The 25376-nt window shown below is 36.0% G+C and overlaps 1 pseudogene; it reads right to left on the bottom strand.

Annotated features, from left to right (window-relative positions):
• Positions 1-23748: 23748 nt before the first annotated feature.
• LOC112657027 (GTP:AMP phosphotransferase AK3, mitochondrial-like) lies at positions 23749-25110 on the bottom strand (annotated as a pseudogene).
• Between the last annotated feature and the right edge of the window lie 266 nt (positions 25111-25376).

Below are 25376 nucleotides of genomic sequence, written 5' to 3' on the forward strand. Positions count from 1 at the left end.
AGCAATGCAATAAACTAAAATATTGTGGAAGAAAGGATTTAATAAAATTAAAAGCAAAATTCATGACCAAGGACAATTAAAAGATAGATGTTTTGAACTTCCAGTTGTGGGATAAAATAATGTAGAACCAATTTTCCCTATTCTTCCCTTCTCTTTTTCTTTTCTTTTTTTTTTTTTTTCTGGTCTTTCTTTCTAAATTCAACTAAATACCATGGAAAATATCCAAAAGACAATAATAAAGGGACTCTAAAGAGTCAAAAGAAAGAAGGTAGATTGGTTAGGGACCATAAGACTAAAAGAGGGACAGCTGTGAAATACCTGGGTTTCATTTTTATAACCCATACATGTCTAATTTGGTTTCAGAAAGTCCTCCAACTCTGAACAGGAAAATAAACAAACAAAAATGAATGATAAAGCAACAACAAAAATGAAAAGAAATTTAAAAAAGCAAGAAAAGCCTGATCTCCTTGACCAAGGGATCTGGAAAAGGGTTGGGCAACAAATACTTGGCATTAAGATCCATACCTAACAGCAGCCTATGCCCATTTTTCTGTGGCAGCATCACCAACGAGGCCCTGCCAGGCTATGCCATCCCTTCCCCTACAACAGCTGTACCTTATCAACCCACAGCCAGACCTTCACTGCAGCTTCTGAGGGCCATCAGAATCTATAGGCTATATCTAAGCAGGGTATCTGCTGACCAAAATAAGATTTAAATAAGATAAAAAATAGTATACATATAAATGGAACTCAAGGGTATATTCTAAGTGAAATAAATCAGACAGAGTGAGACAAATACCTTATGATGTCTCTTATATGTGGATCTTAAAAAAAGAATCTCATAATTACAGAAGACATTACAGGAGTGGCCCTGTGAGTATTTCTGGTCAGTAGAATGTGAGCAGAGGCTTTTGTGTCACATCTATGGCCAGGTGCAGGGCATGGAAGGAATAGGTGAACCGATTTTTTTTGTTTAAATATATTGAATAACATTTTTTGAAGAGTATATAGTATAATCTCTTGTGTAATAAGCAAAATACTTAACATAAGGTATTTGCGTATGACCTATGTATATGTGAGTAGGGAATAGAAACACTCTAAATCATTAATAATGACTGTATTTGGGTTGAAACTGGGAGGAGGGGGTAAATGAACTTTAATACTTTACTCTTTAGTTCTATATTTTTGGCATTTTGGCTATATACAAAGCTTGAGGGAGGCAAGCTTCACAGGCAAGGAAGAAACGGTGCCTACTATCTCATTATATGAGCTGCCAAAGCTAGCACTCTCATTACCTGACTGTGCTGAGTCAACCAATCCCTCACAACAAATGGGAGGATAGATTTTTGAACTCATACCATGAAATAGACATTCTAATAAGTGATAGGTCTCATGTGGGGTTATGGGAATTGACACTGTTCCATGTTTATGATTAAATAAGCTCACCATTGCCTAATTCAAAGTGTATAGCATTGGATATATTATTTATTTATTCACTTTTTAAAACTTCCCATCTTAAACTAAATACTGATGATAATAATCTCATAGAGTTATTGAGGGGATTTATGAGTTAGTACATTAATTTTAAAACTTTGCCTAGCATATTATATGTGCTCAGTAATAGCATATACTACTATCCTCTCCATTTTACAGATAATGAAGTTGAGGTTAGTAGGTAACAAACAGTTATTCTAGGTCATACATTTACTAGACCATGAAACTAGAAATTAAATGCAGGCAACTGACTCCAACTTATGATATTTATCATTGTATCAAATGGCTCACATCCTACATTCAATAATTTGGCAAAATAAGTTGCAAATGATGATCCCTGCAAATGAAAGATAGGATATAGACTCCAGGAAGAGATGAATGGAATCTTTCATTGCACAAAGAAAAAACATTATCAACACGGCTATTTTTTGAAAGGGACAAAGGAACAATAATAAAAAATTGTACGTGTTTGGATACAGATCTGTGTCTGAATTGACATATGGTAGTCATGGTGAGGTATATTTTAGTTGAACAAATGCAAACCAAGGGAGCTAGTAGTAGAATAGCAAAAATAATTTTATATCAAGTAAATTAAGTCTTATAACTACTTAATAATTCAAAGCAAGGTGCCTGGGTGGCTTAGTAGGCTAAGCATCTGACTCTTGGTTTCAGCTCAAGTCATGATCTCAGGGTGGTGAGATTGAGCCCTGCATCAGGCTCTGCATTTAGTGGGGAGTCTGTTTCAGGATTCTCCTTTCCCTCTGCTCCTCTGCTCATTCTCTCTCTCTCTCCCCCCCTTCACTAAAATATAAATATATCATTTTAAAAAAATTGAATTTAATATTGACTCCTTAGAACAGTTGTACAAGTATTTTTAATAAACTTAGAATTGTAAATATGTCAAGAAATTGGCAAGAGATGTTTGTCAATGGAGCACAGTTTTCTGATAGAAGAGGATAATTTGCATGGTTGGGTGTGTGTCTTTTCTATTAGCTGTTGCTCTGGCTCTATGATTAATGAATGCCTCCTATTATTTTGCTTGCAGAAAGTATCTGCCACTTCAACAGGCTCAATTTTAATTTAATGCCATAATAAACATTTTACTTTCTTAAATATAATTGTAATATTTAGTAACTTTAAAAAATTTCTGTGTATTTATTTAACTGCTTTTGGTAAATGATGTGCTTACATATTCTAAATGTTCATATTATGTTCTTTGGTTGCCTTTGAAGTATTCATTCCTTGAGATAGCTGGAGAGTAAAACTATCCTGATCTTCATTTTAATTCCCTATAAAGTATTTTTTTCTTTTGTAGAAAGATAGTTTATTTGAATGTTTGGTAATTCACTTATCCATTAATTTTTTAAAAATGCAGAAGAAGAGCATGAAAGTATATTAAGCTCTGCACAGCAACTTGATGTGTATGTGTGTGTAGCCAGCTTCTGTATGAAATAAAAAGGACTCCAAATGGAGCCTTTGCATATGGACAAAACAAAGTTTAGTGCATTGTTAGGACCATAGTTAGGAGCATACATGCTATATCCAAGACTTCAGAAGACATCTTAATTATCCTTTACTATTTTTGCTTTCTGAAAGAATAATCTTGCTAATCATAACACACAATTTCCTTATTTTTATATCAATTTCTTATCTATCATCCAGATTCCATGGTCTTCAAATCATGTTGCCAGTCTGTTAACTTCTGTTGATGTTTAGAATATCAGAGATAAAAGTCCAATCATGAATCAATATAATATATTAATATGTTGATTATGCACCAATAGTGAATGAATGAACTACTGGAAAAATTACATAGTGGATCAAACTGGTTCCATTCAAAATCAGTGATCATAAGTGTAGGACTTATGCATTTATAATAAATAGTATCTGGCAAAAAGAAGGCACAGTAAATTATCTGCTGAATCAATGAATAAATCCGAAGTGTGAATAAATCTATCCTTTATCTGCATCCTCTTAGCCATACAAGTAGAAGTTGCAATTCCTGAAAGTCCATTTCTCTTCTCGTTCTTTCAGGTGGCTTGATCTAGATCTATAGTTCAATTACTCCTAAACGCCAATGGCAGGCAGATTCTCTACATGCCTCTTAGTTCCAATCCTATAAATCCATTTATTGCATGACATTTTTACTTGCATATATCAAAGGCACTTCCAACTTAAGTTGGAACTATAGCCCTCTTCCTGCTACTCTCAGCTTTTTTCAGTCTAGTTCTTGCCCAGGGTCTCCTGCTGCAGTGAATGTACCCCCACCCAAGCCAGAAACCTCAGAGTTACTCTTGAAAAACTTCCTATCCATCCTCTTTCACTGTAATTTCCATCATTAAATCCTGTCTCTTTTAAATATCTAAAACTATCCAAATGCATACTGTTCATTCCATCTCCATTGCTGCCATACTGGCCTAACTTACCTTTTATGAAAAATGTATTTAAGTTGAACTTATAGAATGTGTGTGTGGTCACTATATCAGTCAAGATAAGAAAACTTTCCACCCCTCTAAAAAGATCCCCCATGGCTCTTAGTGTTCAATTTCTCAACCCTAACCCTAAGCTAAAACCAGTCCAATTTCTATCACTCTAGATTAGTTTTGTTCATTCTAGAACTTCACATGAATGGTATCAGAGAGTATGCACTCTTTTTTTGATCAAGTTCCTTATTTTTAGCAAAATGGTATTGAAATTCTTTCATGTAGTACATATCAGTTATATGTTCTTATATTTTTCAGTAATAGTGCATTGTACGAATACAGGAAAACCTATTAATACACTCAAGTTTGTTGTGCTTTGGGATTATTTAAAATTGCAGCTATTATAAATAAAGCTACTATGAATATTTGTGTATAGACTGCTTTCCATACATATTATTTAATTTCTCTTTGGTAAATACCTAGGACTGGAATTTTGTTATTTTATATGTTAAACTCATGCTTGATTTCACCAGAAATTGCTAAACTGTTATGTTTCAGCTCATGAATACCTGCCAAAGGAATGTTGTTCTGTTATAAGCAATTAAAAAGCCAGAAGGGGGGAAAATGAAACAATAATTTTTCAGATATTAGAGAGTAGTCATTACAAGACTGTATTCCCGATAGAAGAGAAACAAATGAGATGAAGTCTAAAATTTTGCCATCTTATTGCTATGGGACAGTCTCCAAGGCTCAGTACAGAGAATGAACTCACATCCTTTCGCTCTTTTACTTAGTTGAGGAGGTAAAGATCAGAGTTCAAGAAAACTGAGGTGACTAGAATTTGGCAGAGCAGTATAGAATAGGGAGCGGTACAGAGAATGGGGTACTAAGAGGTGCAAAAAAATTTATTTGAGTCTTCGGTTGCATTAAATGTGTACATGCATGGCATGGAAGTCCACAAGCCTGAGGAAAGAGCCAATGGAAAATAAGTCAAACAATTCCCAAGAGTCCATAGTAGGCAGCTTGGAAAGATCTCCTACTAAGGATATTGCACGATGTCCTTAGAAAAGTCTTGCCCCAGAATAAAGGCTGTTTTGTATCTACCATAACAATGCCAGAAAGCAAGCTCCAAATGGACCAAGTTTTTTTTTTTTTTTTTAATTTAATTGTCAGAATAATGCTTTATGCTTTTCAAAATGGTACAATTGGTTAATGAACAAAAAAGAATACTGAAATAATTCTGTATATTTTCTCTTCCACAAGAAAGGAAATGTGATAGATAATTTAAGCCAATGAGAAATGTTAGAAATTAAATGTAGAACTCAGAATGAACAACTGTCCTTGTGAGCATAAAACATACATACACACCCATCCACACACATAGACATGATTGGAATTATTATTTAGCAAAAGAAGACTCTAAGAATCTTAATAGAGGAGTGGAAAATCCCTAGCCTACAACAAAAGGTTGTTATTTCCTGCCAAGTTAGTTAACAGACTTTGAGGACAAGGGTTTATTTGTAGAACTTCACCAGCTCTGATCATAAATTATTACTTGATTCACTCAAATCAAATCTACCCAAGCTGGTCCTACTTTCATAAACTCTTTATAACATGTGTCTGATAAAAATTCTATTTTTGGATTCATTGTGACTTAGTTCAAGACAAGTCAAAAACTTTCCAAATATACGTGACAAAGGAACTGTAAAATCAGAAAAAATTAAATAAGCTTATATACAAATTACAGAAAAAACGTTAATGGGAAGCAGAAGAATAAGAAAATGTGAATTTTATTTTTTAAAATTATCTGAGAAATCATCCTTAGGAAGCAGGAAGCCTTAGGTTTCTTAGACTCCAAAACTTCTTATTTTATATTATTATCCAAAATATATTTTCCCTAAAATTTGATTCTTTATTTATGTTATGAAGATCCAAACAAGTTGAATAATTCTTAATAGATTTTTATTCATGAGTATTAAAATTCTTAAATTTCGGCAAGATGGCAGAAGAGTGGGAACACCAACTCACCTGTCCCCACCAGCTTACCTAGATAACTTTAAATCATCCTGAAAACCTACGAATTTGGCCTGAGATTTAAAGAGAATGGCTGGAACGCTACAGAGAGAAAAGTTTGTGCTTCTGACAAAGTAGGAAGATGGAAATAAATAAATAAATAAATAAATAAATAAATAAATAATAAGAATCACGTGGGGGAGGGACCCCAAGAGGAGCTGGGCTAAGGGGGGCACCAAAAGTTACCAGGACAGGAAAGCCTAGCCCCGGAAAAGCAGGAACGTTAAAAGTCCACACTGGATTCTTCCCCGAGGGAAAGGCATTCTCAGGAAGTCAGGCAGGATCCCAGGAGGGGCAGTGGAGCCCCCAGGTTCCTGGGGTCACTAACAGAGTCGGTTACCCCGGGGGGAGAGCACGCCACAGACCACAGGCCTAGTGTGGTAAAGGGCTGGAGTGCCCACCTGGCAGGGCCTCTGGAGAAGCTCCAGACAGAGGGGCTGCACGGCCGGGAGTGCAATTCCAGCAGCACAGGCCCCAGATCCCAGGGCACCAGAGGATGCAGCCCAGGATCCTGCACTCCCCTTGGGACAGGTGGAGGCCGTGGGTCCCAGGACACTGAAGATGCTCCTGCTTCACGGCGCCCCTGAGCTGTGCAGATCAGTGCCCCCAGCCGCGGGAGTATCCAGGCCAGTGCAGACTGGGAGCTGTGCTAGTTCCTGCGGGAGCAGATTCTAAGGTTGGAGAGATGGCCGCCACCAGTGGGGTTGTTCCTCCTGGTGTCACTCTATGCCTGGGATGGAGGGGAGCCACCAGGGAACAGACGCCTCACAGGGTAAACAGCTCCCACTGAACCGTGCACCTGGTAGGGGGCAGGGCAGCTCCCCCAGGTACACACACCTGAGAATCAGCACAGCAGGCCCCTTACCCAGAAGACCAGCTGGAAGGACAGGGGAAGAGCAAGTTCTTGACCCAGCAGCGCTGGAAAGCTCCAGAGGAAGTCGAGAGATTTACAGTATATAGAACCAGAGGATACCCTGACTTTGTTTTGTTTGTTTGTTTTTTATTTTTTTTATTTTTTTCTTCCTTTTTCCAGTTTCCACAACACATTTTTAGCCATTCTACACTGAGCAAAATGACTAGAAAGAAGAACTCATGACAAAAGAAAGAATCAGAAACCGTGCTCTCTCCCACAGAGTTACAGAATTTGGATTACAATACAATGTCAGAAAGCCAATGCAGAACCACAATTATAAAGCTACTGGTGGCTCTGGAAAAAAGCATAAAGGATTCAAGAGACTTCATGACTACAGAATTTAAATCTAATCAGGCCTAAATTAAAAATTAAATGAGATGCAATCCAAACTGGAGGTCCTAACGATGAGGGTTAATGAGGTAGAAGAACGAGTGAGTGACTTAGAAGACAATCTGATGGCAAGGAAGAAAGCTGAGGAAAGAAGAGAAAACAAAAGATCATGAGGAAAGCTAAAGGGAAATAAATGACATCCTCAAAAGGAAAAATCTAAGTTTAACTGGGGTTCCAGAGTGCGCCAAAAGGGATAGAGGACCAGAAAGTGTATTTGAACAAATCATAGCTGAGAACCTCCCTTACTTGGGGAGGGAAGCAGGCATTCAGATCCAGGGGATAGAGAGATCCCACCCTAAAATCAATAAAAACCGTTCAACACCTCAACATTTAATAGTGAAACTTGCAAATTTCAAAGATAAAGAGAAAATCCTTAAAGCAGCAAGAGACAAGAGATCCCTAACTTATATGGGGAGAAATATTAGATTAACAGCTGACCTCTCCACAGAGACCTGGCAGGCCAAAAAGGGCTGGCAGGATATATTCAGGGTCCTAAATGAGAAGAACATGCAGCCAAGAATACTTTATCCAGCAAGGCTCTCATTCAGAATAGGAGAGATAAAGAGCTTCCAAGATAGGCAGAAACTGAAAGAATATGTGACCACCAAACCAGCTCTGCAACAAATATTAAGGGGGACTCCGTAAAAGAAAGAGGAAGTCCAAGGAAACAATCCACAAAAACAGGGACTGAATAGGTATTATGATGACACTAAATTCATATCTTTCAATAGTAACTCTGAATGTGAATGGGCTTAATGATCCCATCAAAAGATGCAGGGTTTCAGACTGGATAAAAAAGAAGACCCATCTATTTGCTGTCTACAAGAGACTCATTTTAGACCTAAGGACACCTACAGCCTGAAACCAAAAGGTTGGAGAACCATTTACCATTCGAATGGTCCTCAAAAGAAAGCAGGGGTAGCAATCCTCATATCAGATAAAGTTTATTCCAACACTGTAGTAAGAGATGAAGAGGGACACTATATCATACTTAAAGGACCTATCCAACAAGAGGACCTAATCATGAATATTTATGCCCCTAATGTGGGAGCTGCCAAGTATATCAATCAATTAATAACCAAGTAAAGACATACTTATAATACACTAATACTGGGAGACTTCAACACGGTGCTTTCTGCAAATGACAGATTTTCTAAGCACCACATCTCCAGAGAAACAAGAGCTTTAAATGATACAATGGATCAGATGGATTTCACAGATATTTACAGAACTTTACATCCAAATGCTACTGACTACACATTCTTCTCAAGTGTACATGGAACTTTCACCATAATAGACTACATATTGGGTCACAAATCAGGTCTCCACTGATACCAAAAGATTGGATTGTCCCCTGCATATTTTCAGATCATAAAGCTTTGAAACTAGAACTCAATCACAAGAAGAAATTTGGAAGAAATTCAAACACGTGGAAGTTAAGGACCATCCTGCTAAAAGATGAAAGGGTCAACCAGGAAATTAGAGAAGAATTAAAAAGATTCATGGAAACTAATGAGAATGAAGATACAACCATTCAAAATCTTTGGGATACAGCAAAGCAGTCTTGAGAGGGAATAAATCACAATACAAGCCTCCCTCAAAAAACTGGAAAAACTCAAACCCCAGCTAACCTTGCACCTAAAGGAACTGGAGAAAGAACAGCAAATAAAACCTACACCAGGCAGAAGAAGGGAGATAATAAAGATACGAGCAGAACTCAATGAAATAGAGACCAGAAGAACTGTAGAACAGATCAACAAAAGCAGGATGTGGTTCTTTGAAAGGATTAATAAGAGAGATAAACCATTAGCCAGCCTTTATTAAAAACATAAGAGAAAATACTCAAATCAATAAAATCATGAATGAAAAAGGAAAGATCACAACCAATACCAAGGAAATACAAACGATTTTAAAAACATATTATGAGCAGCTATATGCCAATAAATTGGGCAATCTAGAAGAAATGGATGCATTTCTGGAAAACCACAAACTACCAAAACTGGAACAGAATAAATAGGAAACCTGAACAGGCCAATAGCCAGGGGGGAAATTGAAGCAGTCATCACAAACCTCCCAAGACACAAAAGTCCAGGGCCAGATGGCTTCTCAGGGCAATTCTATCAAATGTTTAAAGAAGAAATAATACCTATTCTACTCAAGCTGTTCCAAGGGTAGAAAGTGACAGAATACTTCCAAACTTATTTTATGAGGCCAGCATCACCTTGATTCCAAAACCAGACAAAGACCCCACCAAAAAGGAAAATTATAGACCAATATCTCTGATGAACATGGGTGCAAATATCAAACCAAGATACTAGCCAATAGGATCCAACAATACATTAAGAAGAGGGCAGCCCCAGTGGCTCAGCGGTTTAGCACCGCCGTCAGCCCAGGGCCTGATCCTGGAGACCCAGGATCAAGTCCCACATCGGGCTCCCTGTATGGAGCCTGCTTCTCCCTCTGCCTGTGTCTCTGCCTCTCTCTCTCTCACTCATGAATAAATAAATAAAATCTTTAAAAAAAAATAAAAAAAAATACATTAAGAAGATTATTCACCATGACCAAGTGGGATTTATCCCCAGGATGCAAGGTTGGTTCAACACTTGTAAAGCAATCAGCGTGATAGATCATATCAACGAGAGGAAAAACAAGAACCATATGTTCCTCTCAATAGATGCAGAGAAAGCATGTGACAAAATAGCATTCATTCCTGATCAAAACTCTTCAGAGTGTAGGGATAGAGAGAACATTCCTCAGCATCTTAAAAGCCATCTACGAAAAGCCCACAGCAAATATCATTCTTAATGGGGAAACATGGGGAGCCTTCCCCCTAAGATCAGGAACACAACAGGGATGTCCACTCTCACCACTGCTATTCAACATAGTACTGGAAGTCCTAGCCTCAGCAATCTGACAACAAAAAGAAATAAAAGTCATTCTAATTGACAAAAAAAGAAGTCAAACTCTCCCTGTTTGCAGATGACATGACACTGTACATAGAAAACCCAAAAGACTCCCCCCCAAGATTGCTAGAACTCATACAGCAATTTGGCAGTGTGGCAGGATACAAAATCAATGCCCAGAAATCAGTGGCATTTCCATACAGTAACAATGATATTGAAGAAAGAGAAATTAACGAGTCAATCCCATTTACAATTGCACCCAAAAGCCTAAGATACCTCGGAATAAACCTAACCAAAGAGGTAAGGGATCTATACCCTAAAAACTACAGAACACTTCTGAAAGAAATTGAGGAAGACACAAAGAATGGAAAAATATTCCATGCTCATGGATTGGAAGAATTAACATTGTGAAAATGTCTTTGCTACTCAGGGCAATTTACATGTTCAGTGCAATCTGTATCAAAATACCATGGACTTTCTTCACAGAGTTGGAACAAATCATCTTAAGATTTGTGTGGAATCAGACCCCAAATAGCCAGGGGAATATTGAAAAAAGAAAGCCAAAGCCAGGGGAATCACAATGTTGGATTTCAAGTTGTAATACAAAGCTGTGATCATCAAGACAGTGTGGTACTGGCACAAAAACAGACACATAGATCTATGGAACAGAATAGAGAATCCAGAAGTGGACCCTCAACTGTATGGTCAACTAATACTCGACAAAGCAGGAAAGACTATCCACTGGAGAAAGGACAGTCTCTTCAATAAATGGTGCTGGGAAAATTGGAAAATCATTCACATGCATAAGAATGAAACTAGACCATTCTCTTACACCATACACAAAGATAAACTCAAAATGGATGAAAGATGTAAATGTGAGACAAGAATCTATCAAAATCCTAGAGGAGAACAAAGGCAACACCCTTTTTGAACTTGGCCACAGCAAGTTTGTGGAAGGTACATCTCTGAAGGCAAGGGAAACAAAAGTAAAAATGAATTTTTGGGACTTAATCAAGATAAAAAGCTTCTGCACAGCAAAGGAAACAGCAAAACCAAAGGCAATGAATGGAAGAAGATATTTGCAAATGACATATCTGATAAAGGGTTAGTGTCCAAAATATTTATATATTTTATATAAATATATTTTATAGAGCTTATCAAACTCAACACCCAAAAGACAAAGAATCCACTTTAGAATTAGAAGACATGGGATCCCTGGGTGGCATAGCAGTTTGGCGCCTGCCTTCGGCCCAGGGCGTGATCCTGGAGACCCGGGATCGAATCCCACATTGGGCTCCCGGTGCATGGAGCCTGCTTCTCCCTCTGCCTGTGAATCTGCCTCTCTCTCTCTGTGACTATCATAAATAAATAAAAGAAAAAAAATATTTAAAAAAAATAGAATTAGAAGACATGAATAGACATTTTTTCAAAGACATCTAGATGGCCAATAGACACATTAAAAGATGAAGAGATGCTCAATATTGCTTGTCATCAGGGAAATACAAATCAAAGCCACAATGAGATACCACTTCTTACTGTCAGAATGCCGAAAGTTAACAGCACGGGAAATAACAGATGTTGGGAAGGATGTGAAGAAAGAGAACCCTCTTACACTTTTGGTTGGAATGCAAACTGGTGCAGCCATTCTGGAAACAGAATGGAAGTTCCTCAAAATGTTAAAAGTAGAGCTACCCTACAGCCTAGCAATTGCATTACTAGGTATTTACTCAAAGGATACAAAAATACTGATTCGAACTGGCTTATGCATACCAATTTTTTTTGTTTTTGTTTTTTTAAGATTTTACTTATCTATTCATGAGAGAGAGAGAGAGAGAGAGAGTCAGACACAGGCAGAGGGAGAAGCAGGTTGCATGCAGGGAGCCTGATGTGGGACTCAATCCCAGGTCCTTTGCTCCTGAAACCAATATTACACTATATGTTAACTAACTAGTATTTAAACAAATTCTGAAAAATAAAAAATAAAAATAAGTAAAATCTTGGGAAAGTTTGGGAAAAATTTAAAAGTAAAGAAAATGTGGAGTTTTTGCTTTTGAGTTATAAGTGTACCTTATTGTTTGCAAATATCTTCTCCCGTTATGAAGATTGCCTCTTCACTCTTTTGATTGTTTCCTTTGCTGTACACTTTTTTTTTTAGTTTTATATAGTCTCACTTGTCTATTTTGTTTCTGTTGCTTTTGCTGCATTTCCAGAAAATAGTTGCCTAGAGCAATATCATGAGGCTTTTCCTCTTATGTTTTCTTCCAGGCATTTTAGAGTTTCATATTTTACATTAAAACTTTTAATCAATTTTGTATTGATTTTTATGTATGGTTGTAAGGGTCCAATTACAATTTTTGCATGTGAATATCCAATATTCCCAACATCATTTGTTGAAGTGACTGTTTTCCCCATTGTGTATTCTTGAAATACTTCTCAAATAACATTTGCCTTCATTACCCTAATATCAAAGTCAGAGATGCTATAAGAAACAAAAGAAAAAAAAAACAATATAGTAAAGGCCAATAGATACAAAACTCCTCAAAAAATACTTGCAAATCAAATTTAACAGCACATTCAAAAGATAGTAGAAGATAATCAAGGGGGATTTATACATAGGATACAAGGATAATTCAGCATGTGCAAATTGGTAAACATGATACACCACATTAACAGAATGGAGGATAGAAATCACATGATCATTTCAAAAGATTCAGAAAAACCATTTGACAAACTTTAAACATCCTTTCGTAATAAAAACATGTGCCAAACTAGGTATAGAGGAATGTACCTCTATACCAGCATAATATAGTCATATATTAAAAGCCTGCAGCTAACATGATACTCAGTGGTAAAAAACTGAAAATGTATCCTTTAATATCAGGAACAAGACAAAGATACCCACACTCACCACTTCTATTCAACATAGTACTGGAATTCCTGGAAAGATCACTTTGGTAAGAAAAAGAAATAAAAGGAAAGGAAAGGAAAAATCTAGGTTAGAAAGGAAAAAGTATAATTGTTTGTTTGCATATTACCTAATCTTATATGTAGAAAACCTTTAGACATCACCAAACAATGGTTAGAACAAAAGAATTCATCAGAGTTGCAGATACACATAAAGTATTGTACTTCTGTATACTAATAGTGAAGTAGAATTAACAAAAGAATGAAAAAATGGTCCCATTTACGATAGCATATAAAAGAATAAAGTACTTAAGAATAAATTAACCCACAGAAGTGAAAGATATGTACACAGAAAAAGTCAAAGCATTGATGAAAGATGTTGAAGAATATGCTATCTTCATGGCTTGAAGAATTAATACTGTTAAAATATCCATACTGCCCGAAGTGATCTATAGAATCAATGCGATCTCTATCAAGATTTCAATGTCATTTTTCAGATAAATAGAAGAAAAACAATCCCAAAAGCCCTAGGGAACTACAAAAGACCTTGAATAACCAAAGCAGTTTTGGATAAGAACAAAGCCATAGACATCACCTTTGCTGATTTTGAAATATAAATCTACAGTAATCAAAATGAATGATACTATGGAAACATATACAGACCAGTGGAACAGAGAGTCCAGAAATAAGTCTACCCATCTATGGTCAACTGATCTTCGACTGTGTTTCCAAGAACATACAATGAGGAAAAAGATAGTCTCTTCAGTAAATGGCATTGAGAAGTAACAAAATGTACATATGGAAGAAAGAAATTGGACCTGTATCTTCTTACACTATATACAAAAATCAACTCAAAATGGATTAAATACTAAAACATAAGACCGAAACAAACTACTAGAAGAAAACATAGGACAAATCTTCTTGACATTTGTTTGGGCCATGATTTATGGATATGACTCCAGAAGCACAGGCAATAAAAGCAAAATTGAACTACATTCATCAAACTGAAAAGCTTCTGCATTAGCAAAGGAAATAATCAACAAAATGAAAAGTCAATATAAAGAATGACAGAAAATATTTGTAAATCATATGTCTGATAAGGGGTTCCAAAATATATATGGAACACAAATGAATCAAAAGCCAAAAAACAAATAAACTGATTAAAAAATGGGGAAAAAATCTGAATAGACATTACTCCAAAGAAGATGTACAAATGGCCAATACCTCAATAAAAAGATGCTCAACATCACTAGTCTTTAGGAAAATGCAAATGAAAAATGCAAATCAAGATGAAATATTGTTTTGCATCGGTACAATAGTTATCATCAAAATGATAAACTACTACAAGTAATGGCAAGGGTGTGGAGTAAAGGAATCTATGATACTCTGTTGACGATACTGTAAATTGGTACAGCCATTATAGAAATAGTATGGAGATACCCCAATAAATGGAAATAGAACTACCATATGATATAGCAATCCCACTACTGAGTATATACTAAAAAGAATTAAAATCATTATCTACAAGATATACCCGTACTTTTATAGCATTATTCACAATAATCAATATATGGAAACAACCTAAGTGTCCATAAATGAGTGTGGCATCTGGGTGGTTCAGTGGTTGACTGTCTGCATTTGTTCTGGTCTTGACCCCGGGGGCCTGAGATTGAGTCCCTCATCAGATTCCCTGCAGGGATCCTGCTTCTCCTTCTGCCTATGTCTCTGCCTCTCTTTGTGCCTCTCATGAATAAATAAATAATATCTTTAAAAAAAAAATGTGTCCAGGGATCCCTGCGTGGCTCAGAGGTTTAGCACCTGCCTTCAGCCCAGGGAGTGATCCTGGAGTCCCAGGATGGAGTCCCCCATCGGGCCGCCTGCATGGAACCTGCTTCTCCCTCTGCCTGTGTCTCTGCCTCTCTCTTTGTGCCTCTCATGAATAAATAAATAATATATTTTTAAAAATGTGTCTAGGGATCCCTGGGTGGCTCACAGGTTTAGCACCTGCCTTCAGCCCAGGGAGTGATCCTGGAGTCCCAGGATGGAGTCCCACTTTGGGCTCCCTGCATGGAGCCTGCTTCTCCCTCTGCCTGTGTCTCTGCCTCTCTCTGTCTCTCTGTGTTTCTTATGAATAAATAAATAAATAAATAAATAAATAAATAAATAAATAAATAAATAAAATGTGTCCATCAAATGAATGAATAGGTAAAGAAACTGTGTGTCTGCATGCATATTGGAATATTATTCAACCTTAGAAAAGGAAATCTTAAGATTTATAACAACATGAATAAAACTGGGGAACATTATACTAAGTGAAATAAATAAGACACAAAAGGACAAATATTGCATGATTTTATTTATATGTAGAATATAAAAAGGAAAAAAGGAAGAATATAAAAAAGATTGAAAACATAAAAGCAGAGTAGAATGGTAACAATAGTTAATAATACTGAATTTTAGGCTTAAAATTTTCTTAGAGAGTAGATCCTTGGTACTTTCATTACATTTGCACAAAATGCAGCTATTTTAGGAGATGCAAATATTAATTAGCATGTTTGTGGTAATCATTTTACAATATATACATATATCAAAGCATCACATTATATACCAATAAACAAACATATACAGTCAACTGATCTTATACAAGGGTGCCAAGAATACACAATGAATAAAGGATAGCCTCTCTATACCATTTGTTATTAAAATTTACTTTTTTTTAAAAAAATTGATGTTTAGCTGTGCAAAAGTACAAGTATATTACGATGAAAATGTTAGCTATTGAAGAAACAGAGCTTAAGGAATGAAGAGTTTTATAAATTTATTTGAATTTCCAATGAATCTATTCTTTTCCCCCTTTCTGTTTCAGTGAAACAAATATCCTGAATTTGGCTGTTATCATCTCCATGAGTTTTAACTACATCCTTAATATATGTATGGTTCTTAGGTAATATATATCATTGATTTGAATATTTCATACTTTTATAAAAGAAACCTACTTTATGTATATTTCAGCAACTTGCTTTTTTTGATAAAAATGAAAGTTGTAGGGGCACCTGGGTAACTCAGAGAGTTAAGTATCTGCCTTTGGCTCAGATCATGATCCCAGAGTCCTGGGATTAAGCCCCATATCCTGGGATTGAGCCCCGCTGAGTAAGGAGCCTGCTTATCCCTTTCTCCCCTATCTCTGCTCACACTCTTTTTCTCTCAGATGAATAAGTAAAATCTTTTTAAAAAATGAATGTTGTAAATTTATTCATATTGTTACTTTTACTACTGTACATGATTATAGTAGATGTCCATGTTGTTGTTTAACCATTCTCCTATTGAAAGATGTTTAGGTAGTTTCTGATTTATTACTATCAGAAACAAGTCTGCTAATTGGTTTGTCCCTCACTACTTTTACACATATATTTCTTGTAGTAGATATACACACATGCGCAATCACACACACACACACACACACACACACACACAAATGAGTGGATTTTCTGAATTATAGGTTTCATGCAGCTTTCACTTAAAGTAGTTGTCACAATAGTTTTTGAAGTGTTTGTGTCTATTCATGCCCTAGTTATTAGCACTGTGTATGAATTGGCTTTCCTTTAAATACTTTTAATATTTATTATTTTAAATAAGGATAGAAATACTGGTAAAGATATGAATATATACATATATACATATATGCATATGTTGACAATAATATATATGGAAAAACTTAGTATTTTTAATACTCTTCAGTCAGCATTATTTAAAGAATTTATTTATTTGACAGACCGCAAGCAGGGGGAGCAGCAGAGGGAGAGGGAGAAGCAGGCTCCCCACTGAGCAGGGAGCCACATGTGGGCCTCATGCATCTTGATGCCAGGCTCCATCCCAGAACCCCGAGATCATGACCCAAGTCAAAGGCAGAGCTCAACTGACAGCCACCCAGGTGTTCCTTCAGTCTGTATTATACATTATGGCAGTGCAGATCAAAAGCATTAAATTCAAAACATTGGCCCATATTCTAGGTCAGTTCTAAAGAAACATTTAGGCTTATTTGTAATGATTCATCCATAAGATTATTTAATGTGTTCTGTATTTTATACAAAATTTGGAAAAAATGTACCTGAAATTATGTTATTATAGATAAACAACATATGATAACTTGTGGCATATAATAGTAGCATTCTTATAATTTTATTAAGTAGAAACTGGAACTTATAAAGATCGCTTATGAAATAATTCTATTTTCATAAAACATCTATGAGTTCACTGCTAGCTATATCTCTGTTTCCAGGCCTTCCTTAATATTTGGTCTTCTTTAGGCCTGAAATATCTTCTCTGATTTTTTTTTTTAAAGATTTTATTTATTTATTCAGGAGAGACAGAGAGAGAGAGGCAGAAACCCAGACCGAGGAGAGGCTCCCTGTGGGGAGCCCGATATGGGACTCAATCCTGGGACCCTGGGGTCATGACCTGAGCCAAAGGCAGACATTCAACCACTGAGCCAGCCAGCTGTCCCGCTTCTCCGATTTTATTTAAAATCATTCAATTATAAATAAATCAATAGATAAATAAATAAATTAATAAATACATTTCCTAACTTTAAAGCAAGTTTAAATTATATTTTTTAAAGTTATTTTTCCTAAATTATTACTTCTATCTTCATAGTATTTTTAATAAAACATACTTTAAAGTGTTGAGTCAGACCAGATTCCCTTTGAATATCTTTCAGCTCTTTATGCCAGAGGCATATTATCTCTTAAATCTTAGATAGTTTATTGATATTGTTAATAATATTAATATAGTTATCCTTCAACTGGGCTGCTTTCCATAGTCAAATAATTTAATAGCACAAAGGAATTAGTTAGCTATAATTGCTCAGAACATTAATTAAATATCTGGCAGAATTTAGGTTCTGAAATATTATTTAAAAATCTATTTAGTTTTGGTTGTATTGCAAGTATATTTTCTTATTCCTATATTGCAAATGTTTTTGTCAAATTCATATATACTTAGCACAAGCCAATTATCAATCAAATATTAAAGCAGTTTTAGCTGATAGTTTCAGAATTTGTTGTTTTGATAAGAATAATATAATATAAACAGTTGACCATTGAACTTCTGGAAGAATTATCACAGGTTTTTTTTTTCACCTCCTAATAGTATTTAATCCAAAATGATCAACAACTAGAGACAAATGAAGACAGTCCCTTTCCATTCAAGCTTGTTTATTCAGCACATAAATACATGATGAAATAAACAAAAAGCATCATATTGTTTTTATTGTAGGTAATTTGTTTGAATTTTCTAATTTAAAATATTTTATGACCTATGATCTTCAATTGCAGTACCATTAACTGGATCGAAATGTTACATGTGGCACAAAATGCTATTTGTTTTCTGTTTCATAGATTCTATAATGTTCCTTTGAGACCTATTTTATTGGCTTTTTATTCTTATGCAAAGTCATATGAATGGATCATAAACTACAACAAAATTATCACTGTTTATCTTTAAGACAATCTAGATTTCTAAAAGGCCAGACAACTATTAGAGTTACACATCCTTGATATGCAATCAGATCTTATTTCTACTATTGATATTTGATATGTCCTGGTAGCCCAGGAACCATGGTATTAAAATAGAATTTAAATGGTTTAATTTTTTGTTTCTTAAATTAATTTTTTAGGAAGTGTTTTATGCAGATACTGGGATACAGCATTCTTCTCATTTCTGTGCTTTGCTATTTCCTCTCCTGATTAAAGTACTACTGAACAGTTCAAGCACTTATTTAATTTCCCAAAACAAAACCCTTGAGGCATGGCAACAACTTCTAAATACCATACAGGAAGAGATAAATAGATACAAAAATTCACAGTCAAATGTAGAAAGGTGATCAAAGCCTCTACTATCTTTAAATTTTACAGCATATGAAAACACTTTCATAGATAATTGTGAATTTTTAAAAGAGGTTAGTTATGCAACAATAGAATACGGTTTCTCTGAGCAGAACAAAGAAATTTCCAAAAAATTACTGCACAACTACAGATGAAAGAAGGAAGAACACAAGGAAGAAATAATATATTTGACTTAGAAAACTGTTCATAAATGAGAAAAAGAGAACAAATTCGGTGGCTTCAGAACCAAAAGAATTTTTTAATGATTTGTTTACTTATTTTTTTGGAAAGAGAGAGAGCACAAGCAAGAGGGGCAGGGGAAGAGGGAGAGAGAATCTCAAGCAAATTCCACACTGAGCACACAGCATGATCTGGGGATTGATCTCATGACCCTAAAACAGGACCCTGAGATCATAACCTGAGCCCAAAGTAATAAGAGTCAGATGTTTAACCAAAAAAACTTTTATCAATGGAAATTATATTGTGTATGTATTCTGTACTTAGAGGGAAAAAAATGGGCACTTAATCTAATACATTATCAAATATCTGGCAACACAGAATAAACTTTCTCATTCATTATAGTACTTTATAATTCCATTTTAAAATCATGTTTTAATTGCCTGTTGCATAAAAATCCTATTCCACACATTGCAGTACATACCAAATTTTCAAGATGTATTGAAACTACCAACTATGTAAAATCAAGTAATGAAAACAAAAAAGAATGCATACAGGTATAATTAAATAGGAATTTGAAGCATAGAAAAAGGCTGTAATATTGCAGAAATAAGGAAACTTTAAAAAGACCTTTTTTTTAAAAAAAGGACAGTTTTAGGTTGACAGAAAAATTAAGCAGGGGTACAGAGATTCCACATATGCTCCCTATCTCCACACTCATACAGCTTCCCTCTCAACATCTGCTACAGTGGTGCATTTGTTATAATTGATGAACCTATATTGACAAACCCTTATAACTCAAAAGCCATAGCTTATATTACCAAGTTTACTTATAGCTTATACCAAGTTTACTCTTGGTATTATATGTTCTGTGGCTTTTGACAAATGTATAATGAAATGTATCCCACATGATAATACCAAACAGATAATTTACACTGCTCTAAAAAGTCTTCTGTGTTTTACCAACCCTTGGCAACCACTGATGTTTTATGATGTCCATAGTTTTGCTTTTTACAGAATGTCACATGGTTGGAATCATACAAAACCTACTACTCTTCAGATTGGCTTCTGTACTATTTATTTAAGTTTTTTCTATGTCTTTTCAATATTTGATAGCTGATTTCTCTTAGTGCTGAGTAATATTCCATTGTTTGGATATACTATAGTTTATCCCTTCACCATCTAAACAGCATCCTAGTTGTTTCCAAAGTTTGACAATGTCCCTAATAGCATGATGTGCAGCATTCTTTTACATGTTTATTTTCCATGTATATACTTCTTTGGTGAAGTATCTGTTCATATTATTGCCCATTTTTAAATCAGGTGAAGTTAAGAGGGTTTTTTTGTATATTTTGGATGACAGTCCTTTATCAAATATGTCTATTGCAAATATTTTCTTCCAATCTGTGGCTTGTATTTTCATTCTCTTGACAGTATCTCTTGCAGAGCAGAAATTTTTAAATTTTTTAAAAAAGATTTTATTTATTGATTCATGAGAGACACACAGAGAGAGAGAGAAGCAGAGACACAGGCAAAGGGAGAAGTAGGCTCCAGGCAGGGAGCCCAACATGAGACTCCATCCTGGATCTCCAGGATCAGGCCCTGGGTTGAAGGCAGTGCTAGACCACTGAGTCACCCGGGCTGCCCAGAAATTTTTTAATTTTAATGATCTTCAGCTTATCAATATCTTCTTACATAGATCAAGCCCTTGGTGTTGTAGGGAAATGATTTTTTAGATCTCAAAAGTTCAGAAAGAATATGTGAGACAAGGGTAGTAATGTCAGCAAAAGCACAGGGGTGGGTAAATTCATACTTTAGGAAAAAGGAGTAACATTGCGGTACTCAAAAATTAGACATTTAGAGTGATATAGGGTAGGAAATGTTATTGAAAAATAGTATGGCACTGTATTAGAAAATAATATGAATATTAAGGAATTCCTTTATATCATGCAAGCAAAGAGGATCATTAAGTTTTTCATTTCTCCCCCAACCCTCACACCTAGGACAAGGCATAAGCAGAGTTTTTCTTTGTGTTCTAGGAGGTTCATTATGTCAACAACCACTCATTGATAATAACATTAATTAAGTACTAATGTAACAGCATGCTGTAAATGTGTATTAATTCATCTAATCCTTACAAAAATTTCTTTTGCAATGAGCATTGTTTTAAAATAATCATTGTAATAGCAAAAAAACTAGAAGCAACCAAATAATCATCAGTATATCCATAGAAAAATTAATTGAAGATATATTCATATAATAGAATATTAGCAGTGAAAAAATTTATATAATAGCTATAGACATATAGCTCTAGGGGTACTTGGGTGGCTCAGTCAGTTAAGCCTCTGGCTCTTGGTTTCAGCTCAGGTCATGATCTCATGGATTAGTCTCATGATAATTATTTTATTTCAGGTTTCTGCCCAGCACAGAGTCTACTTCATACTCTTTCTCCCTCTCCCTCCCCCCTCCAATTAAAAAAACAAACATATAGTTCTACCTGGATATATATACTTTTTAACTGGAATTTCTGGACCTTAAGTTATGCATATATTCAAATGTACTAGATAAAAAAAATCATTATTAGAATAGATTTATTTTGTATTGGTTTTCCTATCTATGTATATGACCTGTGTTTCTCCCCTATATGCCTAATACTTGTTACTGTCAGTCTTTTTATTTATTGGTGGTCTACTTTGTATAGAAGAGTATTTTACTTTAGTTTCAGTGTACTTTCCCTGATTAATATTTAGGTTGATATTTATTGATTATTTTATTGGACAACATATTTGTTGAACAAATTCTATGTAAGACACTGTTTAAGGAATTGGGAAAAATTGTGATAATACAAAATAAATAAATAAAAATCCCTGTCCTATATATCTCTTTTTTTTTTATTTAAGAAATCTTTGCATACCTCATATTGAGACTATATTCTTCTATGCCTTTCTTTTTATTTGATTTTATTATTATACTATGGGCACTTACATCTTAGACTGTTTAGAACTAATATTTGTGTAGGCAAGAAATAGGGATCAAGTTCTGGTTTTTTTTTTAATAGGTATAACCACCTAGGTTCCATAAATAATCCTTCCTTTATGGCATTGCAGTGGCATCAATATTTTTAAAGATCTGTTTCTGGATTTTCTATTTAACTAATCTATCTGTCCTTGTATCAATATCACATTTTATAATTAATATAGTTTTATAATATATCTTGATATCTGATAGTACAAGTACTCTAGCTTTGTTTTCCTTTGTCAAGATTGTGATTGCTACTTTTACATTAGGTATTTCTTTTTTTTTTTTTTTCTAGAATTTAATTTTATTGTAGTACATTAAGAGTCATGTATGCCAGGAAAGCCAGTAATTATTCATAAGCTTAGTAGTTCACCACAGTTTTAGAAAGCACATAATACATTCAAATAAGGCATTACAGAAAGTTTTGTAAAGAATTAAATGTGTCCTGCAATCCTTTTTAAAAAGAGTCTTGGTCCATTCTGAAAGATCAACATTGAATTTTTAAAAATCAAAAAAGAAGTTTTTTCCCACAAAAATACACGAAGAACCACTTGCTGGCATTTATATTTTGAGTGCCTGGGATAACAGGCCGGTGTTCAAAGGCAGTTCATAACAGGTTGTACCAGGACTCGTTGCATCTGATTTAGCACCAAGTAAGAGTAAATATCCCATTGAAGATGTAGCTGATTTTTTCATCCACCTCTCATCGCCCCACTCTTCCTGCCAGGCCACAGGACATAAGCACGCATCCTTGTTGCCCTACGAAGAAATCAAAATCTCTTCGCTTTTAAAGGGCTACTTATTCAGGCTACACACACAGGTGGAGTTCTTGCCCTGCTGACGGTGGCAGGGAAAGCCAGCAGCTGCCCACTGCTTTCACTAGGAATAAAGTCCTTCAACAAACTCAGTTACCTTCCTGGTCCTTTTTAACCTCTCATGTAAATCCTTTTAATTGCTACTAATTTGATTAGTTTACTAATTTTGATTGTTTACTAATTATGATTGTTAAGCGTGTCAGGGAAATTCTCCCCAGGCATAACTGATCTATTTCTACTTCCTGAGGACCCAGTATGCTTGCTTTTATGTAGGGCCATGGGTTTGCTTTTCTTCTTGTATTTTAATTTGTCACTCATCACAGCAGATTTTACATAGTGATCAAAAAGAGAAACTGGCAAGTAGATCCTAAAGCACATACTTACACTTCTTAACCTGAGTAATAATCTGAAAACACAAGACTAATTACATTTTCTGTTGATAATTCAACCTCAGTGCTTTTGTAAGAACTTCCAATGTCAATTTCTAATAAATCATTTTTTTCAATACACACGTTCTCAAAACCTGTCATAGGAAAGTAATATTTTCCTATATGCTAATTTTTTTTTTAATTTTTATTTATTTATGATAGTTACAGAGAGAAAGAGAGGCAGAGACACAGGCAGAGGGAGAAGCAGGCTCCATGCACCGGGAGCCTGATGCGGGATTCGATCCTGGGTCTCCAGGATCGCGCCCTGGGCCAAAGGCAGGCACCAAACCGCTGCGCCACTCAGGGATCCCCTCTATATGCTAATTTAACACAATTTTATAGCAGACTGAAAATTCTGAATAAACTGAAAGTTTGTTTAGGACATAATAAATACAGTATATACGGTTAAGTTTTTAAGTTTCTTACTATAAAGGCAACAGTGAATTTGCATCCTGAAACTAATCTGCATATCTGGTTGCTTGTTTTCTAGAATTTGATAGTGTTTCACAAAACCATGTACCACAGTGCTAACGATGCTGGGTTTTGGCATCAGTCTACAACACATTTCTCTGATGAGATACTTTACCGAGTGACATGGAAATGTTTTTAGCTTCTCCAAAGAATAAGAAAATTTTTTATCAACCACTTAGTCTTCTGAACAAAAGTTAATATTACTACCAATTGCTCTTTTAATTAGGACATCTGATGTTTTTAAATTACATACCCATAGAAGATACCCTGGGTAGACAAAAAGATGAATCTTAGTATCGGACTCATTTGGCCCATTCTTAATTTCCAGAATGAAATCAGTAGAAGTGAAACTAATATAATTTTCAAAGAATTCATACATGCCAGTCTCAGAACACGGAGCTTCTAAATGCACAGGCGAGGAGTCTCTGCTCATCTTACTGGTGATGTACACTTTTCCTCATGGAGTAACTGATGCTTTCTGGTTTATTTGTGGAACTTTTGTTTGTAGGAAAGCATACACATGGGGCCAGATTTTGTTGGTTTCTGTTCCAGAGAAGCTTTCCAATACTCCCTTTTTCCGGTAATATTCCAGGACCGGCTGTGTTTGGACTTCATAAGCCTTGAGTCTCTTGACAACCGTCTCTGGCTGGTCATCATCCCGCTGAATGAGAGGCTCCCCTGTCAGGTCATCAATGCCCACGGCTTTGGGAGGGTTGAATTCGATGTTGTGGACTCGGCCGCTGGCCGGATGAATCCAGCGCGCGGTGAGACGCTGCTTAATGACTTCGAAGGGCACGTTCAGATTAATCGCTGTGTCTATCTGATAAGCTCCGTCCAGGGCTTCTGCCTGTGGAAGTGTCCTTGGAAAACCATCCAATAGCCAGCTATATTGGGTGAGGTTTTTCAGCTCATGAAGGGCCAGCCGAGTCATGACCTCATCCGGGGTGAGCTTCCCTTGGTCAATGAAAGTCTTGGCTAACACACCGATTTCTGTGCCCCGAGCATGTCGTCCCGGAGCAGGTCGCCGCTGGCGAGGTGCTTCAGCGCGAAGTGCCTGGTGATGCGCGACGACACGGTGCCCTTGCCGGAGCCCGGCGCCCCCATGATCACGGCGCGCAGCAGCCGCGCGGACGCCCCCCTGGCCGCAGGGAGCCGGGGCGCGGGGGCTCCGGCCTGGCTGCGCGCTCGCGGGGCTGCTCCGTGCAGGGCGCCCCGGCGGGCCGACAGCCTACGTTAGGTATTTCTATAATAATTTTCTAGGTAGCTTGTAAATTTCCACACACACACAAAAATGAAGCAATAATTTTTGTTAGAATAAAAAGTGTTTGGTGTACCTTCACAACCTTTTAACTTTGTTCTGTCAACCATGGACCTGATTTTTCCTTTTGTTTTTGTATGTCTTCTTTCTTTTTTTCTTTTAAGATTTATTCATTTATTCGTGAGAGAGAGGCAGAGACATAGGTAGAAGGAAAAGCAGACTCCCCA

The sequence above is a fragment of the Canis lupus genome, chromosome 8, assembly GCF_003254725.2.
Source record: "Canis lupus dingo isolate Sandy chromosome 8, ASM325472v2, whole genome shotgun sequence".
NCBI lineage: Eukaryota > Metazoa > Chordata > Mammalia > Carnivora > Canidae > Canis > Canis lupus.